Raw genomic sequence first — 19366 nt, forward strand, 5'->3', positions numbered from 1 at the left:
TATACTAAATAAACAGAGACAGAGTCGCAAAGCAACCATTCTGTCTTTTTCTTCCCGTGGCCCGGGCGCTAGCATGGGAGTTCACATTCCAGTATAGTATATAGTTCACTGATTATTTATTTATATATTTTTCAATTCAAGAACAGCGGACAGATGAATAAATTGAGTAAAATATATGCTTCGAGATGCAATGTTATGGCCCGTCTACAATAGCCGCAAGAGTATGCAGTAAGACATAAGCAGTAAGTTATTAACTAATGGGATTTTTACAATTCAGAATAATGTGTCGACTGTGCCGACTGTGGTTGGTCAATATAGCTTACTGTTTATGTCTTACTGCATACTCCTGCTGCCATTGCAAACGACGCTTTAAAGTCGTAACCTCGATGTGCTCACGATGAGGTTATCTCGATAATCATGGAAATTAGTTAATCGCGCAGGTTGTTAATAATAGCATTTGAAATCGTACGATACTTGTCGCGATTGCGTTTCGAGAAATAATACTCACATAGCTACCTGCCCGCTCGAGTCACAGTCTCACAACAGTGAGCGAGTGATAGGGCGTCGCGACGTCGACCGAGTGCGCGCAACAGTAGGTACGCAGAAAAAACGAATACTTATGCAACAGCCGCGGCCGTGTGATGTAGCACCGATTTCTTGATTCGCTACAAAACATACAGTTCAACATACAGTAAAATAAATGTGAAACACTCCTAAAAATTGATTGCGATAACTCGGCTATCTGCGCACATTGAAATCAAATGTTTATTTGATGAATACAATTTGAAGAATAAAATTTGCTTTAATCGTGAAAGTATATCTATGTACATTAATTTATTATTATTACTGTAAAAGAAAAATACACACTCGCAGGAATAATTGTAATATACTTAATTTATTTTAGTCAAGGGGTATAATACCTTTTCCAGCAATCCTCTGTCATCGATTGACTGTGGTCTGTGACTCACACTTTCGCACTGACCTCTCGCACTACCGGCACTACTCGCAGTCGACGCAGTCGGTTTCGCACTTCGCAGACGCTTCGCTCTCTCAAAAACATAACACGATCGAACAAAAGACCGGCGTACCTTGTCTTTAGTGTCCCTTGAATACAGAGTCTGGCCAATAGGCCCCTCAAAATGGCGTACATACTATACTCAATACATATAAGAGTGATTGTGAGTGGTTCCTGCTGTGCATGGAGTGTTCCGTATTTTCTGAATTTTTCTGATTGTACAAAGGTAAATAAATAGTGTATATACATATAAAGTTTATTTAATTTTTTGAATATACCATAAGTGAAATTGTTTGGAATAACAGAATTTTTTAAACAAGTTGAAAACGTAAATTATATGTTTTCTAACCTTAATAATATGATTATGATATAATTTATTATGGAAATATTATAGAGAACTAATTTGTATAGGTTACAAGATGCCTTATTGCTGCGTAACAAAATGTTCCAATTCTTGGAAAAAAGGTTATTCCTTACATTGCATCCCAAGAAATACAAAAAGAAGAGAACAATGGATTCAAAACATTGGTCGACATGATTTGGATGCATTAAAAGACTGTTTTGTATGTGAGGTAAAATGCATTTTTCTGTAATTCAAGTTATTTACATTTTGCAATTACATTACTTATGTTTATTATATTTAATAGGAACATTTTTTACCCGAAATGTGGGAAAAAGTACGTGTTGATGGCAAGAAAAAGCTGAAAAGTTGTGCAGTTCCAACTATTTTTATGCAGAAAAAAATTGTTTCTGCTACATCAAATGTAAGTGAAATATAGTATGCAATAACACTTAAAAATATGCGTGGTTGTAAGTTGTGTCCTTATAGTCCGGGAGCCCACCGCAAAATTTGGGTCAATCGCTTTTATGACAGATTTTTACTCGAACAGTGGGTAATGTACCGCACAATACTAATCGCTTGTCAGCCAAAGTCGTACCCCCTGCTTTATATCTTATAACAAATTGTTAACAAATGAAATTGTGCGAGGTACTTCACTCATTGCTTTTATGAAAATTTTCTGTTTCAATAGGGGCATAAAATGGACCTTCCAATACCCGGCTGCCACCCCTCATCCCCTGCTTTAAGGGTGGCTGCCGATGTCCAATATGACAATATTGATTAACTAACCTACACCTATCACTTTTATGGACGAATGACATATCGTTGGAAAGCTCGTAAAATTTCCTTCAAAATAATACCCGGCTGCCGCACCTTCGCCCCTGTGGAGGTGAGGCTGCCGAGGTTTTAACTCGCTGCGCGAGTCCATTCGAAAACGCAGTTTGAAATGCGCGTTCTAGACAAGGACAGAGCGATGTGTTCCCATTTGTTCTCCAAATGTTATTATTCTCCTGAATGTCACATTGTTACAATGGCAGAGCAGGTAAGAATTTGTGTTGTTTATATATTTTTCGACATTCATTGAGTGTAGTAGTCAAATGTATGATCTTATTATCGAGTCGAGTTTCAAGTTTGTTTTTCATCTTTTATGGAGTGTAAGGAAAGCGTAATTAGAATTTTCGAAAAGTTGTACTATCGAGTCGCATCTGTGTAATCATTTACGTAAATATGAATAACACAGTTATTGATCTGTAATTATCATAAGTAAAAGATCCTAAAAATTTAGTTGTAGGCAAAGGATAGATGTCATGATTAACTGATTAGACATATTTATACTCACTTTGCCGTATGATTCTTAAGTGAGGGGTTACTTCAGCAAAGTTTTCGTGGAGGTGAAGAAATAAAGGTTTTTTCGTAGTTTACTAATGTATTTATTTATATGTTACAAAATCATTGAGAAAAAGTATTAATTTACAATATGCTGTGTTGCATCAGATGTTAAAGTATATACGAGTAGCCAGCTTGCAGCTATCTCTTCATCTTGCGATTTGCGGTGCGGATTTGAACAATTATTATTGCACGATCATCGCGCGGATATAGTAAACAGTATAATCTTGCGCAGTATTAAACATTTACAATGTTTCTTAACAATGCTTTTATGATCATGCTTTACTTGTCAATAATATGTATAGCCATGTGAAACTTATTGAATGAAAAAAACAGCAATAACAGACATTTGCAAGAAGATGGAAAATTATTCATCGTAAAATTCGTCAGAGAACTCATCTCCCGAAAAATCTACATCAAAATCAATGTCGTCGGTTGTTTCCTTTTCTACAATTTCGTTAGTATCGTTCATCATTTCCTCTGAACTTGAATCATTTCTGGCATCTTCCTGCAAAATTTCTGTTATTGTCGAAGGTAAAGCGTCCCCAATAACCACGTCGGTTTCAAACTAGTTTGTCGCCAGACGTGCTCTGGGGACGCTTTACCTTCGACAATAACAGAAATTTTGCAGGAAGATGCCAGAAATGATTCAAGTTCAGAGGAAATGATGAACGATACTAACGAAATTGTAGAAAAGGAAACAACCGACGACATTGATTTTGATGTAGATTTTTCGGGAGATGAGTTCTCTGACGAATTTTACGATGAATAATTTTCCATCTTCTTGCAAATGTCTGTTATTGCTGTTTTTTTTCATTCAATAAGTTTCACATGGCTATACATATTATTGACAAGTAAAGCATGATCATAAAAGCATTGTTAAGAAACATTGTAAATGTTTAATACTGCGCAAGATTATACTGTTTACTATATCCGCGCGATGATCGTGCAATAATAATTGTTCAAATCCGCACCGCAAATCGCAAGATGAAGAGATAGCTGCAAGCTGGCTACTCGTATATACTTTAACATCTGATGCAACACAGCATATTGTAAATTAATACTTTTTCTCAATGATTTTGTAACATATAAATAAATACATTAGTAAACTACGAAAAACCTTTATTTCTTCACCTCCACGAAAGCTTTGCTGAAGTAACCCCTCACTTAAGAATCATACGGCAAAGTGAGTATAAATATGTCTAATCAGTTAATCATGACATCTATCCTTTGCCTACAACTAAATTTTTTAGGATCTTTTACTTATGATAATTACAGATCAATAACTGTGTTATTCATATTTACGTAAATGATTACACAGATGCGACTCGATAGTACAACTTTTCGAAAATTCTAATTACGCTTTCCTTACACTCCATAAAAGATGAAAAACAAACTTGAAACTCGACTCGATAATAAGATCATACATTTTGACTACTACACTCAATGAATGTCGAAAAATATATAAACAACACAAATTCTTACCTGCTCTGCCATTGTAACAATGTGACATTCAGGAGAATAATAACATTTGGAGAACAAATGGGAACACATCGCTCTGTCCTTGTCTAGAACGCGCATTTCAAACTGCGTTTTCGAATGGACTCGCGCAGCGAGTTAAAACCTTGGCAGCCTCACCTCCACAGGGGCGAAGGTGCGGCAGCCGGGTATTATTTTGAAGGAAATTTTACGAGCTTTCCAACGATATGTCATTCGTCCATAAAAGTGATAGGTGTAGGTTAGTTAATCAATATTGTCATATTGGACATCGGCAGCCACCCTTAAAGCAGGGGATGAGGGGTGGCAGCCGGGTATTGGAAGGTCCATTTTATTGCCCCCTATCTATTGAAACAGAAAATTTTCATAAAAGCAATGAGTGAAGTACCTCGCACAATTTATTTGTTAACAATTGTTATAAGATATAAAGCAGGGGGTACGACTTTGGCTGACAAGCGATTAGTATTGTGCGGTACATTACCCACTGTTTCGAGTAAAAATCTGTCATAAAAGCGATTGACCCAAATTTTTGCGGTGGGCTCCCGGACTATTAGATTTAAGCCTCGTCTACAATGAGTCGTAGTCTTAAGATCGTAAGCAAATCGATCAACCACAATCAAATTTTCTTATACATTCTTGATTGTCGTTGGTCGATTTGCTGTACGACCTTACGATTCATACCTATATGACTCATTGTAGACGGACCATTAGTTTACAATAAGATTGTTTATATATTTCAGACTGAAATTGATATTACGGAAAATAATAAAGTGGACAATGAAAAATGTTTGTCTGATGATTTGATAGAGGAAGACGTATTTAAGGAAACAGAAGCAGCTATAAATAATACAGAAATAGAGCCAATTAATACATCGCCAGTGTCAACGCCAATTTCAGACTCAATGATATGTTGAAATGCTTCCGTAAAAACACGCTCTTTTTCGTCAATGAGGAAACATTTGATTATTTTTTCAAGATGGAAATAATTATTCGATCATACATGTCAGATTTAAAAAAAACAAACTGCAATTTTTTAGTTTTTATTTAGATAAAATGAATGATATTCATTGTGACACAATAAAAGATTGCCATAATTTAAAATTAAAAATAATGAAACGTTTTATATTATATAGAATGCGTATATCGTGTGTAAAATCCAACTTAAAAAGAAAAATTATAGTAGCAAAACCATGGCAATGCATACTTTCGTTGATTAAAAATTATGTTATACTTTATTACATATATATAAGAATAATGTATGTTGTACTTTTATATTGTATTCTATTATGCATATATATTCTATGTATTTATATATATATATATACAAAAATACATTTTTTGATGTTTAATGGCAATAAAAGTGTTTTTCTGATTTATTATTTTACATTTATTAATACGCAATTTTTCTCCATTTTAAAAATTCCGCCATTTTCGCCATTTTGAGGGGCTTGTAAAACTGAACCAATAGAAAGAAGTCTACGGAATGGCCAGACTCTGTATTCAAGGGACTCTACTTCTCTTCACTCTTGCAACCGCCGCTTGCGATATACATACATGTTTATCAGTCCCCCCCCCCTACACACACACATACCACACACGTACATACACGCATATATTCAGCTTCTACATTACTTTCTGCAAAATTTTTACGTTTCGAAAGGAATCAAATTATGCAATTTTAATATATAAAACATTTTTTCCTTGTGATTTTAATAAATCAAGAAACTGGAATTAAACCGCCGCGAAAAATGAAAGGACTCATTATGTTCTCGTGATTTATTAAAATTATGCAATTTTACTCCTCTCCAAACGTAAAAATTTGAAAGAGAAAAATGATAACAATTATAACAAATATATAATTTTTACTTTCCAATTACAAGAGAATTATAACAAATATATAATTTTCACTTTCCAATTACATGCAAGAGAAAGACGAATCTTTAAAATTTAAATTTAGAATTAATCTATCATAATTTAAACACGCCAAGTAATTTTATACTTATTATATCAAGAGAGATATATCTTCTCGCGATTAAATTTTTCATGAAAAATCTTGATAAAGAAACATTTATTTCAAATTCACCGAAGTATCCGCCATTAAAGTATTTTTTGGTAGCGACGAGTCTCACTGTAATCAGCTTACCTAGGAGTTTTCAATGCCGTCTGCATAAGAGGGGATCTACGATTCGTTGGGAAAGTTTTCGATCCGTTCTTTTCACGCGCGGTGGTTTTTAGAGAGGCGGATGCTCCTGGGAAATCGGGCAGGATATCGAATGCAAGACCGAGTAAACAATTTAAGCTACTATTGAATGACGGTCGGGAGAAATTAGCGAAGTTGCGTCCAAGATTTAAATAAAGCATCCGCGAAGAAAATGAAGAGACACAAACTTTCTTCCCCGCTATCCCCGTCGATTTCTTTCCGCCGAAAAGATCTTCCTTTTTTATTTTTTAGCGAAGAAATAAATCTTGGAACTTTCTTAATGGAAAAGTGAAAAAAGATTAGAAAGGTCATGATAACGTTAAAAAGATCCAAGTACGCACAAGGCGTTCACTGCGGTCTGAGAAGCTTATCCTCTGCGTAGTTCGTAGAAACTTTTTTTAAACTTTAGGTAGGTGCGAAATATCGCTTGTTTTTATTTATTTTCTTCCTTGGAAGAAAAATGCATAAGTTCTGTAGAATATAAATAATTTTTACATTTTCTCCATGTCAATCTAAATATAATTAATCAATGCTTTGCTTTTTAAAAATAAAAACTATAGATATACAGAAACGTAGAAAAAGAGAATCTTTATCTATCTTTAATTAATGTTAAAAATATTACAATAACTGCGGTGTGATTTCATTAATCAAGGCTAAAGAAAAACAGATAAGTAGCGTTTATGGCTCTTTCTTTGTGAGTCTCTCAATTTCTCTTATTTGCATTTTTATGAAACAAAAACAAAGCTAAGTGAAATAAAAATAATTACTTTAAATATAATCAATAAAATAAATAGATAAATAGATAAGTACAATTGTATCGAATCATTAATAGCTTAAGACACTTTAATGCCGGAGGTGTCACGATCGAAACAAATAACAATATTAGATTATACATATATCGAAGAGGTCGGCGTAATTTCGTTTCTAATCTATGGGACGGGACACAAAGGGTGCAGCGATTCCGCCGTCATTTCTTTTTCTTTCATAGGAAACGAACACCTAGAAGCGACTACGCGGGCGAATCCCCTGCGGGGATGAACAGCGGGATATCGAAATCAAATCAGCGCCGAGTAGACAAGACGCGAAGCGAGGCAAGCACGTAGAGACGTAGGAGAGCGATGCCTCGAAGAGAGCATGGAGGAGATCCGCACGCTGGACCTGTTGCACACATCCGCGGGGGTAACTTCGCGACGAGGGGAGGTCCGTGCCATCCACCGTCGCCCGCTTGCCTTTCTAATGGCAGCTGACCCGCGCGGAATTTCGCCCTTTACCCCTCTTACCCTCCACCACGTCTTGTTTGCTCCGCATCTGGACCAATTTACGTGGACGGCGGTGTACGTGGGGATTTTGATTCACCGCGATAGCTCGCGCGCGCTCCGATATGAGCGATTTTACCTGGGCAACCCGGGAATTGGAGAAATTAACGCGACCCGATCTCTCGCTGAATGCTAATAACTCTTCAAGCGGAAACTTTGGCTACCGTTCGTAATTGAAATCTCCGGTAGCAATTTCTTCCGTGTTTACGATCTCATACATCTAAATTTATGATTATATTAAATTTTCCGAGGGATGCTCACCGTTTCTACTTCTTCATTCTTTGGAATTGCAACGTCACGCGATACAATTTAACGCGCTTACCGCGCGATCTCAACCGACAATGCGTCTCCCGAGTCAGAAAATTTCGCATTCCCTTCGGTTCGATTAGCTGCGAGATCGTCTTTTCGGTAGAAAAAGTTTCCGCGTCGGGTTCAGCTTCAGCAGGATCATCGGAGACATTAACGGAGTTATTGAAGTTTTCGAAGTGGGGATCTTCTCCGCTGCGCCGCGCCATAACCACCGTTCGCAATTTTTCGCTAAATTTGTCTCGACTATTTCGGTTAGTCACCGAATTCTTTCTCCCTATCCGCCGAAATTTCTAACACAAATCTCGAAATTACTTTCTTGGCATGAATCAACGCCTTTTGTTAGGCAAACGGTCTTTCTATTCGAGCTCGACTGAACGAGCGAGCTCACAAGTACAATGACAGTAAAATTATAACCCTCTGAGATGCACTCTTGGGACTTAAGATGACCTCATACATTCCGCGTAAAATAAAATAAATAAATTTTTCTTGTAAAAAAACTTGGCGCTGCTAGACCTTGAAATTTAATAAAGTACTAAAATTTTGATTAAATTTAATAAAGCACAAAATTTTTGATTGATTAGAAAAGCAATTTAGGGAAGTATGCAGCAAGAGTCAAAAAGCAGTGCCAAGTCTTTTTACAAGAAAAATTTATTTATTTATTTTAATTAAATATTTTTATTTTGTACTGTTATCTCTTTAATTCTTTGTGATTAAAATAATTTTTTGTAATATTATAATTTTGTTAAAAAGAATTAAAGCTTGGGTTGGAACGAGAAGACCCTTGAATGGGAATACAAAGATACGTACTACTTGACTTTTATTTTTTAAAAGTAGTTGCACAACAATTATTTTTCAAAGTATATATATTCTCTTTGCAATTGGCGCAATTTAAAGATTTCATAGAATGTACCGTGTTGATGCTCTTAGTAGGGTGAACAACATTTTAGTTCTTGATGATAATCCTTTGGAATATAATCTTGGAATCTGTCAAAGTAAAGATCCGGAGATAAAGATTTTACGTGAGAAACTTGAAAAGACGGAAGATACTTTATTTTGAAATATGGAATGAAATAATTTATCAGAAAAAAAGATTCCAGATTATTGTTTTATGTACCTGCATCTATGGAAACCAATATTATTTATAAATTTCATAATGAAATAAGGCATTACAGTGTAGAGAAAACTGTCAGTAATTGTCACGTTCTGACTGTTATAGTTCGTCCGTTTTTTTGGTCAATGCATTTAAGCAATTTACCAGGGATTTGGACAAGTCGTGTGAAGGATATTATTATTATATTTATTATTCGGGACCGAAAAGATATCTGAGTTTATACGTATGGTAACGAGGATCAGCTTTATTTATTTGGTTATAATTAGGATAATCAACGTCGAAATCGACAGGAATGGGTTTAAAGGGGGGTGCGTTTTCTAGTTGTTGCAATTGTTGGAGGAAGGGGAGATGATCTTGATTAGAAATGACTGCTTGCTTGATCTGGAATCTGATTCGTTTAATACGAACGCGCCTACCTCCTTTCTTCGTCATTCAGCCGCGTTCACGAAAATGAATTTTAAGCTCGCCACACTCTTCGGCAGCGCTCAAAACCAATCCGCCACACCCTCTGCTCGCCACACTCTTCGTCAGCGCTCAGATCGTCAGCGTAGAGGTCAAATTCACTTTCGGGAATTTGTTGAAATTATTGTCTTTTTCTGGGAACCAACTCCGTAATCGCCACGCTTTCGGCAGCGAAAGTACTGGATCGCCACACTCTTCGTCAGCGCCCCAGCACAGATCGCCACGCTTTGTCGGCGGAAACTGCGAGTCGGAATCTCAGAAGTGACAGTGATTATTACGACCCCCAAGAATCAACCCCGTAATCGCCACGCTTTCGGCAGCGAAAGTACTGGATCGCCACACTCTTCGTCAGCGCCCCAGCACAGATCGCCACGCTTGTCAGCGACAACTGCGAGTCGAATCTTAGAAGTGATCGATTTATTGATTAAAAATACGAAATGAGATTCCAGATTTTTACACTTGTTCCCTTTTAAACTTATCTTACCTTTATTCTATAAATCTCAATACAACTTGTGCGTGAAGCGCGGTCTTATAAGGTATGAGAGTGTAGGGACTAAGTCCCAGAATTGAGCGCGAATGCTCGAACTTAGCGTATAGCGGAACGTAGGAAATCGAATAAGGTTAGGAGAGAGTCTGAGAATTATGTCTAGTCAAGACCGAAGTTAAAACTTATCTGCTTTCCGCGGCGTTTTTCCGCCCTATTTATACCCGAAAAAGACCGGAATCTCCCGCGCGAGATTCCCGCCTTTTTCCTACGCGTCTTAAGGGGGGAGGTATTCTAGAAGCTTCTAGAACATTCTAGAAGCGTAGTTTTGGGCCCATCTGGCCCCCAGCCCTTCAACGGACTCCGATAAGATAATCTAAACATTTACACTAATCCGGCCGTTTCCTCGGAATTCCGAGCCTAGCGTGCGTCGTCTAAGCGCTCAAGACTTTTAACGTGCGTCGTCGGAAATATAAAATTTCCGTACGTAACAGTAATATTATGCGTAGTTATTGGTTTCCAAACTTGAAAACAAATGTAGAAAAGCACATTAAAAACTGTTTAAAGTGCATAGCTTCTGTTAATGAACGAAAAGAAGGTTTCATGAATAGTATATCCAAAAGGTAATATCCTATTTCATACGATACATATTGATTTAGTAGGACCTATATCGATAAAAAATGTTTCTTATACTAAATATGTAAAACTATTTGCTGCAATTAAAGACTACTTCGAGTAAAGAAGTTTTACGTTATCTAACGGAGCACATTCAAAATTATAACATTCCAAAAGTATTAATTTCTGATGGAGGTACTGCGTTTACGTCGCAAGTATTTCAAGATTTTCTAACGAAAAATAACGTAAAACATATATTAATAAAATTAATAGCCACTAATTCCCTACGAGCAAATGGACAGGTAGAACGAATCAATCGTATACTTGTACCCATATTTTAGCTAAATTAGTTGATCTCAAAAATGAAAATATTGGTTTTTCAAGCAGAATTCTATATTAATAACACAATTAACAAAAACACTGGCGAGATTCCAAGTAAATTATTATTCACACAGAGAGGCATAGTCTACGATGAAATAGCGAATTATTTAAAAGATACATATGATGACAACAATAGAAACTTAGAATTAATTAGATCCAAAGCAGCAGAGAAAATAATAGTAAGTCAAAAGCGTAATAAAACTCAAGTAAATAAGAGGCGAAAAGAACCACATCAATATCAGACAAGAGATTTAATCATGATTAAAAATTATGACTGTACTTCTGGAGTTTTAAAGAAGCTGATTCAAAGGTGTTACGAAATAATCGTTATATTGTGTCTGATGATTAAAGGCTTTCCAAAAAACGAATAAACCATATCAAGCAGGTGCAATCTGAGAACGTGGCGTAATAAAACAACTTAGATATTTAGTAATCAATTAAATAATTAATTATTAATTAATTACTAATTGATTTAAATCTAGTTTTAAAAAATATGTTTTGTGTTAATCATTAAATTTAATTCTACTTCTATACTTAAACAAAACTTTATAATAATTATTAAACACTTTAAAAAATAGTACGCGGACGGACTAAAGTCAGGTATGGCCATGTAAGACGTTCAGCTGTATTTAAAGAATCACCCAATGTATTGATAACGTCGTTGCTAATGTAAACAACAAGAGAGCAACGTAGATATGTAGAAAGTTTGTTTAAAAGCGCACGTACGATTTTTTAAGTATTATAAACTGTATAATAAATATATTAGTTTGAAGGTTTGAACCCAGTTAAACTGTCTGTATTTGAGCTTGCCAAATCCGGAAGACGCCTCTAATACAATGAATACATCATGGCATCTTGTCTACGCTTAAATAATTGACATTGCGACATTGTAACTATAATTGATGACCTGATAACGCTATCGATACTGTCTCTTTTGTTAAGTGCCAATATTTCTCGTTCGAATCGCAGCGGCAGTTTCAGTAGAAACACTTTGTTGCTTCGAATTTAACATTGTAGTCAGATAAGGCTTCTCTTGCGTCGGGCAGCGAAATTATTATTGCTCCATCTCGTCGATTTGGCACCTACCGGCTCAAATAAGTTGTTCCATAAACTGTTTGCTACTGCAAAAATAAAAGATCCTGAATCATTTTCTGGATTATTTCTGAATAACTAAAAATAGTTTTAATACACATTATAAAGTTAGCGTTTATTTACGTGTTTATTTTTACGTTCAGGCTTAAATATAAAAATATAATATAAATATAATATATAAAACATAAAATATAAAAATTTTAAATATAAAGCTTTTAAATATATAAAACTACAAATAAAATGCGTTTTTAAATATAAAATATAAAACTATAAATAAACTGCGTTTTAAATATGAAAGATCAGTTTTTTAATTATTAGTTAACAAATTTCTTCTTAGGAAATTCTTAATAAACTTACAAAGAGCGTTGGTCTTTTGACTAACGTGAAGACAATCGCTACTTAAATATGTCATATCGGTATACCCATCTGAAGCAAATGGAATACTAAAATTCATTAGGAGCTACAACTGTAAAGTCATCTCTTTGGAATTCTGGATAAGTTGCGATTTCCATATCTAGCTTCTGCCACCTAAAACATATTTTCAACTTTTTAATCAATCCGCAATTTGCTTTCAACGGTGATGATACTTTCAACGGAACAAGCTAAAATTAATTTTTAAGGCTCCTGGATGCGGTCACCGCGGTCATATTGGATTCTTACTATCGAGGCGAGGAAAACACCCAATTTTGTTGTGCATGCCATTTTCAAATAAAAAGACAGTTCAATAAAACATCACTATAGATCGTTTCAGAACACTTCTGAAATTGACCGAAAACTACCCTTTTCCCTCGACAGTAAACAAACAGCCATAAAACGAAGCCTAAACATACGGGAAAAACAGCCGTTTAACGACTATCGAAAGGAGGTGAAAACGTTCCTTCCGCATGCAAATGTTACTTTTCGGTCAATTTTACGACTTTCACGAATACGTTAAACGTTAGAGCACAAGCACAGAGCAAATAATAAAGAAATAGCATGTACAACAAAATAGGTTGTCAACATGTCACAAAGGACAGAATTCTCCATTGGAGAGAGTTCTGATTTCTGCCGCGACGGTACGTCGCCACCGTCCAACGCAGAGTTCTCGGCTGACCATCCAGGATTAAATGTCGCAGATTGCCAAACACGTATTTTTACTTAATTTCGCATCGGATTATTTAAACATAGATAACTTTGCATTACCGAAAATAATTATATTAACATTTAATAAATAATATACTCTAGATTATTTTCCGTTTTATTTTACGTTATTACGCTTACTGTCGCATAATGTCGTAATTCATAGATCTAAAACGCTGAAATGTGAGACCAAACATGCAAGAACACAAGACTTTCGGTGCGAGGAAACAATTAAGCGATGGTCTTCTTTCACGTATCTCAACTATAGCCTTTAAATGTGGTGGTGGAAGCAATGCCACGAAGGTTCGCGGCAAATTATCTCTTAACGTCCGCAAAGCTTGGAGTAGATCAGTTTTATGTGTTTCAAGAACTGACCAAGGCGATGGAATCCAACACATTTCACTGCAAAAGTCATTGTATCCGATCATCAGATGTTTATGCGTGTAAAAATAACGCACCTGCATGGATTTGCAGTGTTAATGCAACGAGTATTAGACTTTACTATAGTTGTAAAGATTTTAATTAAATTTGATTGATTTAACTGCCGTGATTGGCCGCCATCAATATCTTAAATCTCCATTTCTCGTATTTGTCTTGCATGCTAAGATTTGTTCAATAATAAACGTTATAACGTTGTAAGATTTGATTGTCTTACTTTAATGATATTGGGAAGAGTTAGATATTGTTTCCACGTGTCTTGGCCTCCACCAGCCGCGGAAACTCCCGGAGAACTCCTCTGTTTTGTATGACAATCTGGAACATATTGTCTGCAAAGATTCCAGCTCCAGCCGCAAGAGAATCGCCCATCGTAGCAATGACATCGAAATCACCCGGTCTTAATTTATGCACCGACTCTGGCACTTTTGACGATCGACCACCTGAAATTTATTGTCAGTCGTGTAGCACTCCTCAAGTACACGATGTTTTGCATTTCTATATTATCCTTTTAATAACAATTTAATTAATTTAATTAATAGTACAACTTCGAATCGACTATTCTTCAATGAAAACATCGACTTCCCTTACAGAAATTTGATATTGTAAGTGATTATTTTGCTAGTGATTAATTACTTATTTTGTGTATTAAAAGCACTGTTCTTAATGCTTTTAATACTAAAAATAAGTAATTAATCACTAGCCAAGTAATTACTTATTAAATTTTTTACGTATTAAATTTCTGTGAGGGATATGCGTTTTTATTAGTGACTAAGATAAAATCACACTCTTTAGTTACATAAACCTTGTTCTGTAATAAATTTTTATTTGTTATACACATAAGATTCTTGTTATTAATATATGTAATATTGAAAAATAAAAAGTTGCAATGAAATAATTATGTGCGAAGATTTTGCTAAAAGAAAAATCCAAGTTAGTCAAAAATGAAACGTAGACATAAAAAATATTGAACTAGGAATAAAATGTCTTACTTTAAAAAAAACTATATTGACGTAAAGAAGCTTCACATTTATAATAACTGTATTTTTAACGCAGATATATAGTATTAATTATAAAGAGACAAGACAATTATGACCAGAGGAACAATTATTTATCGATAAGGAAATAGGAAATAATAATAGATTTCTTTTTCTACCTGTCACATTACAAGGGAACGGAACATTGTCGGGAATAATTTCTTGCGTTTTATTTGCGTTTCTTACTGCTTGCAGATACCTTTCCTCCATTCCTGTCTTACCTACAAGAAGTTGTACGTTAAAATTTACAGAGAAATTAGTACCTACATACGGTCATACGGAAATAAATTTTGTTCTTAAGAAAAATATAAATTTAGTTTATAATTAAAATACAAAGCAATATGAAATTTATACTTGTTTCATTGAATTAATTAATTACAATAAAAGAATAATCATAACTATTAGAAATGTTCATGTTTTACTTTTACAAATTTTGTCAAATAATCGGACTTTAAACGCTCACAGCATGCAGAACCTTGACATTGTTACCTTTACAGGAAGTGATAATAGATTTCTTTTTCTACCTGTCACATTACAAGGGAACGGAACATTGTCAGGAATAATTTCTTGCGTTTTATTTGCGTTTCTTGCTGCTTGTTTAGAAATTTGGTTATTATTGAAATAATATGATTATGATACGGATAGTATATAGCATACTGTGATAATAAGAAAGTAATAGTAGGATTATGATAATATGTGTAATTACTATTTGATAATTAAATTATGATATTTATATTATAAACAAAAAGTACGAAGGTCGTTCAATGTCAAACCGGGACTTTTAGTTGCACATGATATAAAACGAATGCGATCGCGAAGAATTCTTTTTATAGTGGTAAATGGCAAGTGTCTATCATCGGTATGTGGCGTAGTTCTCTCGAGTCAATTGATAATCAGTTATGCAAAATGGCGGACAACAGCGAATTATTATGAAGTTTCTTGTGAATAAAGTTTGTGAAACCGGCAGATATTTACGAAGACTTCAAGCACAGTACGACGATGAGACAATTAGCCGCAGTAAAGCATTTGAATAGTGCAAACAATTATAGATGGCTGTACATCATACTGCCCATCGCACTACTTGCACATTATTGGAACTTGGCTGGAAGATATTGTCTTATCCTCCCTAAGCCTTGCGTTTAAGATCTCGGAGCAATTTCTAGCATCGTGGACACAAGGCTTCACAGTCCAGACCTCGCTCTGAACGATTTTCATCTTTACGGACCTTAAAAAAATTTCTTGGGAGGTCAGCATTTCAGAACTGACGACGAAGTAAAACACGCTGTCCGATCCTGGCTCCGGCGTACAGACAAATCTTTTTGTGCTACTGGTATCCAGGCATTAGTGAAACGCTGGGGCAAGTGCATAAATGTAACAGAAGATTATTGTCCAAATATTGAAAAATAAATATAGTTTTTATTTCTATAAATGCGTTCTGTTTGCGTTATTTCGTACCCTTAAAAGTCCCGATTTGACTTGAACGACCCTTTGTATATAGTATATATGTGCGTATACATATGCGCGCGTATACATATGGCCCTTCTAGGATTTCCATGAAAATTTCGATTTTCAGTTTTCGATTTCAGTTTTTGCCAAAATTGACACATAACCGAATATCGTTTCGGTTTCGGTCAAAATTTAAAAAGATTGTTTCGGTCGGACTCTAGTGGATATGTCTCTTTAATTAAAAGTATTATATTTTTCCTAACGCGAGCGTGAAATGGGCCGCTTTTCGCGCTTGTTTTGAGTGAGCAAAACGATCCATTCCAAATGAGTGTGATGGTCGCACTCGCTTCGCTCGCGCGACCAACTTCACACTCATTCAGAATCGACCACTTTTCCCACTAGTTGTACAATATACTATTAATCATGACTATTTTTATATTTTATATTAATTAGTAAAATTTAATAAAGTACACATCTCATATACTGCTCTACATTTTAATTATAAAAGAAATCTATTTTTGGGCGATCGAATATATGGCACGGCTATGTAATTTGACATTTTAATTATAAAAGAAATCTATTTTTGGGCGATCGAATATATGGCACGGCTATGTAATTTGACATTCTGATTTCAACTGCATTTTATATCAAAGAGGAATTGGAAAATTTGAGCACTGTAATAAAATAACAAACGTGCGACTAGCGAAAAAAATGTAAATTCTTACAATTCGTACGGTGGCATGAATAACATATTACTGGTTAACATACGTACACTGAGAAAAAAATTTATTAAACACAAAAAAATACATTTCTTTAAATGTGGTTGATTTAATTCTAAGAAATATTTATTATGATTAAAAAGATGGTTTTAAATTCAAAGACACATTTTTTAAATACATAAAGTGATTTATTAAATCAAGCATTTTTGTTATTCAAAAAAAGATTTATTTAATTTAATAGGTTGTAACATAGAAACTAATAAGTGATTGTTTAAAAAAAGTGCATTTTTTTAAATGTAAAAATTGTATTTAAAATAATATTTGTTTCTTTAAAAATAAGCAAGATACAAAAAATTATTTTGTAAATTGGAACAAATTATTTATTTATTTGAAGTAATATCTCCCAAACAAATAATATATTATTTGGTTACAATAAATGTAATAAGCGTTTTTACCGCTAGGCGGCTGCTAAACTCGTAAGTCAAATTCGACCAGAGACCGTATATAAGGCCCCACGGCGAAAGCGTCTATCACTTGCAGTTGTACATCATTGGAATCCATCACACCGGTCACTCAAGTGATGGAGATATGACAATTATTTATTATTTATTTATTTATATATGTAGCAGTCAACCGACTACCACATATATGATATTCGTAATTGTTTGTTGTAGAAAAATATTTTCTTACTTCAAATACTTCCCATAAATATGAAACTAGTTCCAAATAAATAATTTTTTTATATTATGAAATATTTACTTTCCTTAATACCTCCTTTTGTTACGTTAAAGATTTATTTATTTACATTAAATTATTTTCTTCAGTTAAAAAAATTAATTTTTTGTATACAATATTTTCACAAACAACTTGTTCAATTTAAAAGAATTATTTATATAAGTTGAGTAAATAATTCCTTTATTTTAGATATCTATTCTTCAAGTTAATAATAAAAATTTTACGTAAATTAATATTTCTTTACTTGTAACATTTGTTTTTTTTATTGTAATTGCTGAGTTTCTTTTTTAAATATTTATTTTTTTCCAAGTAAAAATCATTTCTTTAGAATAATAAAATTTATTAATTTCCTTTAAATAAATGTTTAGTTAGGAGTATTCAAGGAAATAACTTTTTTGTCTCAAACACAATTTTTTTAATCTTAATAAATTTTTTCTCAGTGTACCGAAAGCATTGAAAGTCCATTCTCGAAAGGCACGGAACATGATGTTAAAGGGCGTATCAAGAGCAATCTTTCTATCCGATGCCAATACGGATATATGCAGCAAGACGCAGTAGAACTGCCATCACTTCCACATTGTTCTACGGGATGCGGAACCGACGATAAGCCAAAATTTGAAGTTGCTTCGCTTTCACGGCGCCGCGTTCACGCCCGAACTGTGAAACGTGATGTTTTGCAGCAGAAGCGTGTTGCACCGTCCGAAGTAGAGGTATACCAATGACTCATCGTGGAATCGAACCTCCAAAACAAGCTCGGATGTAGTGGAAAATAACCGAGATCTTGTCGCGCCGTCTGTCAATCGGGAACAAGGCTATATACTTTGTTTTACGTAAGGAAGAATCTCCCTAACAAAATAATTCACAAAATTGCGTTACCTAATTCAACCTAAGTGATACGTATTTCAAAAAAGATATGAAATCTTTAAATTGCGCCAATTGCAAAGAGAATATATACACTTTGAAAAATAATTTTGCAACTACTTTTAAAAAATGAAACAAAATTGTGTTACCTAACTCATCCCAAGTGGTATGTATCTTTGTATTCCTGAGAGTCTTTCTATCAACCCAAGTAGTAGTAGTTTTAATTCTCCTTGATAAAATTATAATATTACAAAGAATTATTTTAATCACAAAAAATTAAAGAGGTAACATTATAAAATAAAAATATTTAATTAAAATAAAATAAATAAATTTTTCTTGTAAAAAACTTGGCGCTGCTTTTTTAAGGTTTAGAACCTTTGCACAAGACTTTCGTATGGCAACGTAGTGTAACGAAACGTGGGTCAACGCACAAGAAACGTATCGGTTACGGCGTTAAGCGTCGTCTACAATGGCAGCAGGAGTATGCAGTAAGACGTAAGCAGTAAGCTATTCTATTGACCAATCACAGTCGATTATTCTTGAATTGTAAAAATCTCATTAGTCAATAACTTACTGCTTACGTCTTACTGTATACTCCTGCTGCCATTGTAGATGACGCTTTATACGTCAATACGTTTCTTGTGCGTTGATCTACGTTACGTTACCATACGAAAATTTTATGCGGAGGCTCTAACCGATATGTTTCTTGTGCGTTAATCCACGTTACGTTACGCTACGCTATCATACGAGAGTCTTGTGCGGAGGCTCTTATTTAGACAAATTTGCATAGCGCATAAACATAAGCG

At 34.5% G+C, this 19366-nt stretch overlaps 1 long non-coding RNA gene and 1 pseudogene across 2 annotated transcripts; one reads left to right on the forward strand and one right to left on the reverse strand.

The window, feature by feature from the left end:
- Positions 1 to 78: 78 nt before the first annotated feature.
- Positions 79 to 18625, forward strand: LOC139815291 (uncharacterized). Of its 2 annotated transcripts, none has more exons than XR_011732703.1 (4): positions 79 to 1241; positions 1427 to 1587; positions 1663 to 1783; positions 18245 to 18625. It is a non-coding gene; the product is annotated as an uncharacterized lncRNA (long non-coding RNA). The 2 variants fall into 2 exon arrangements; XR_011732702.1 differs by lacking the exon at positions 18245 to 18625 and adding an exon at positions 4979 to 5480 and having other exon boundaries at positions 82 to 1241; positions 1663 to 1779.
- On the reverse strand, positions 10619 to 18277 carry LOC139815290 (phospholipase B1, membrane-associated-like; annotated as a pseudogene).
- Positions 18626 to 19366: the final 741 nt, after the last annotated feature.

The sequence above is a fragment of the Temnothorax longispinosus genome, chromosome 6, assembly GCF_030848805.1.
Source record: "Temnothorax longispinosus isolate EJ_2023e chromosome 6, Tlon_JGU_v1, whole genome shotgun sequence".
NCBI classification, from domain to species: Eukaryota; Metazoa; Arthropoda; class Insecta; order Hymenoptera; family Formicidae; genus Temnothorax; species Temnothorax longispinosus.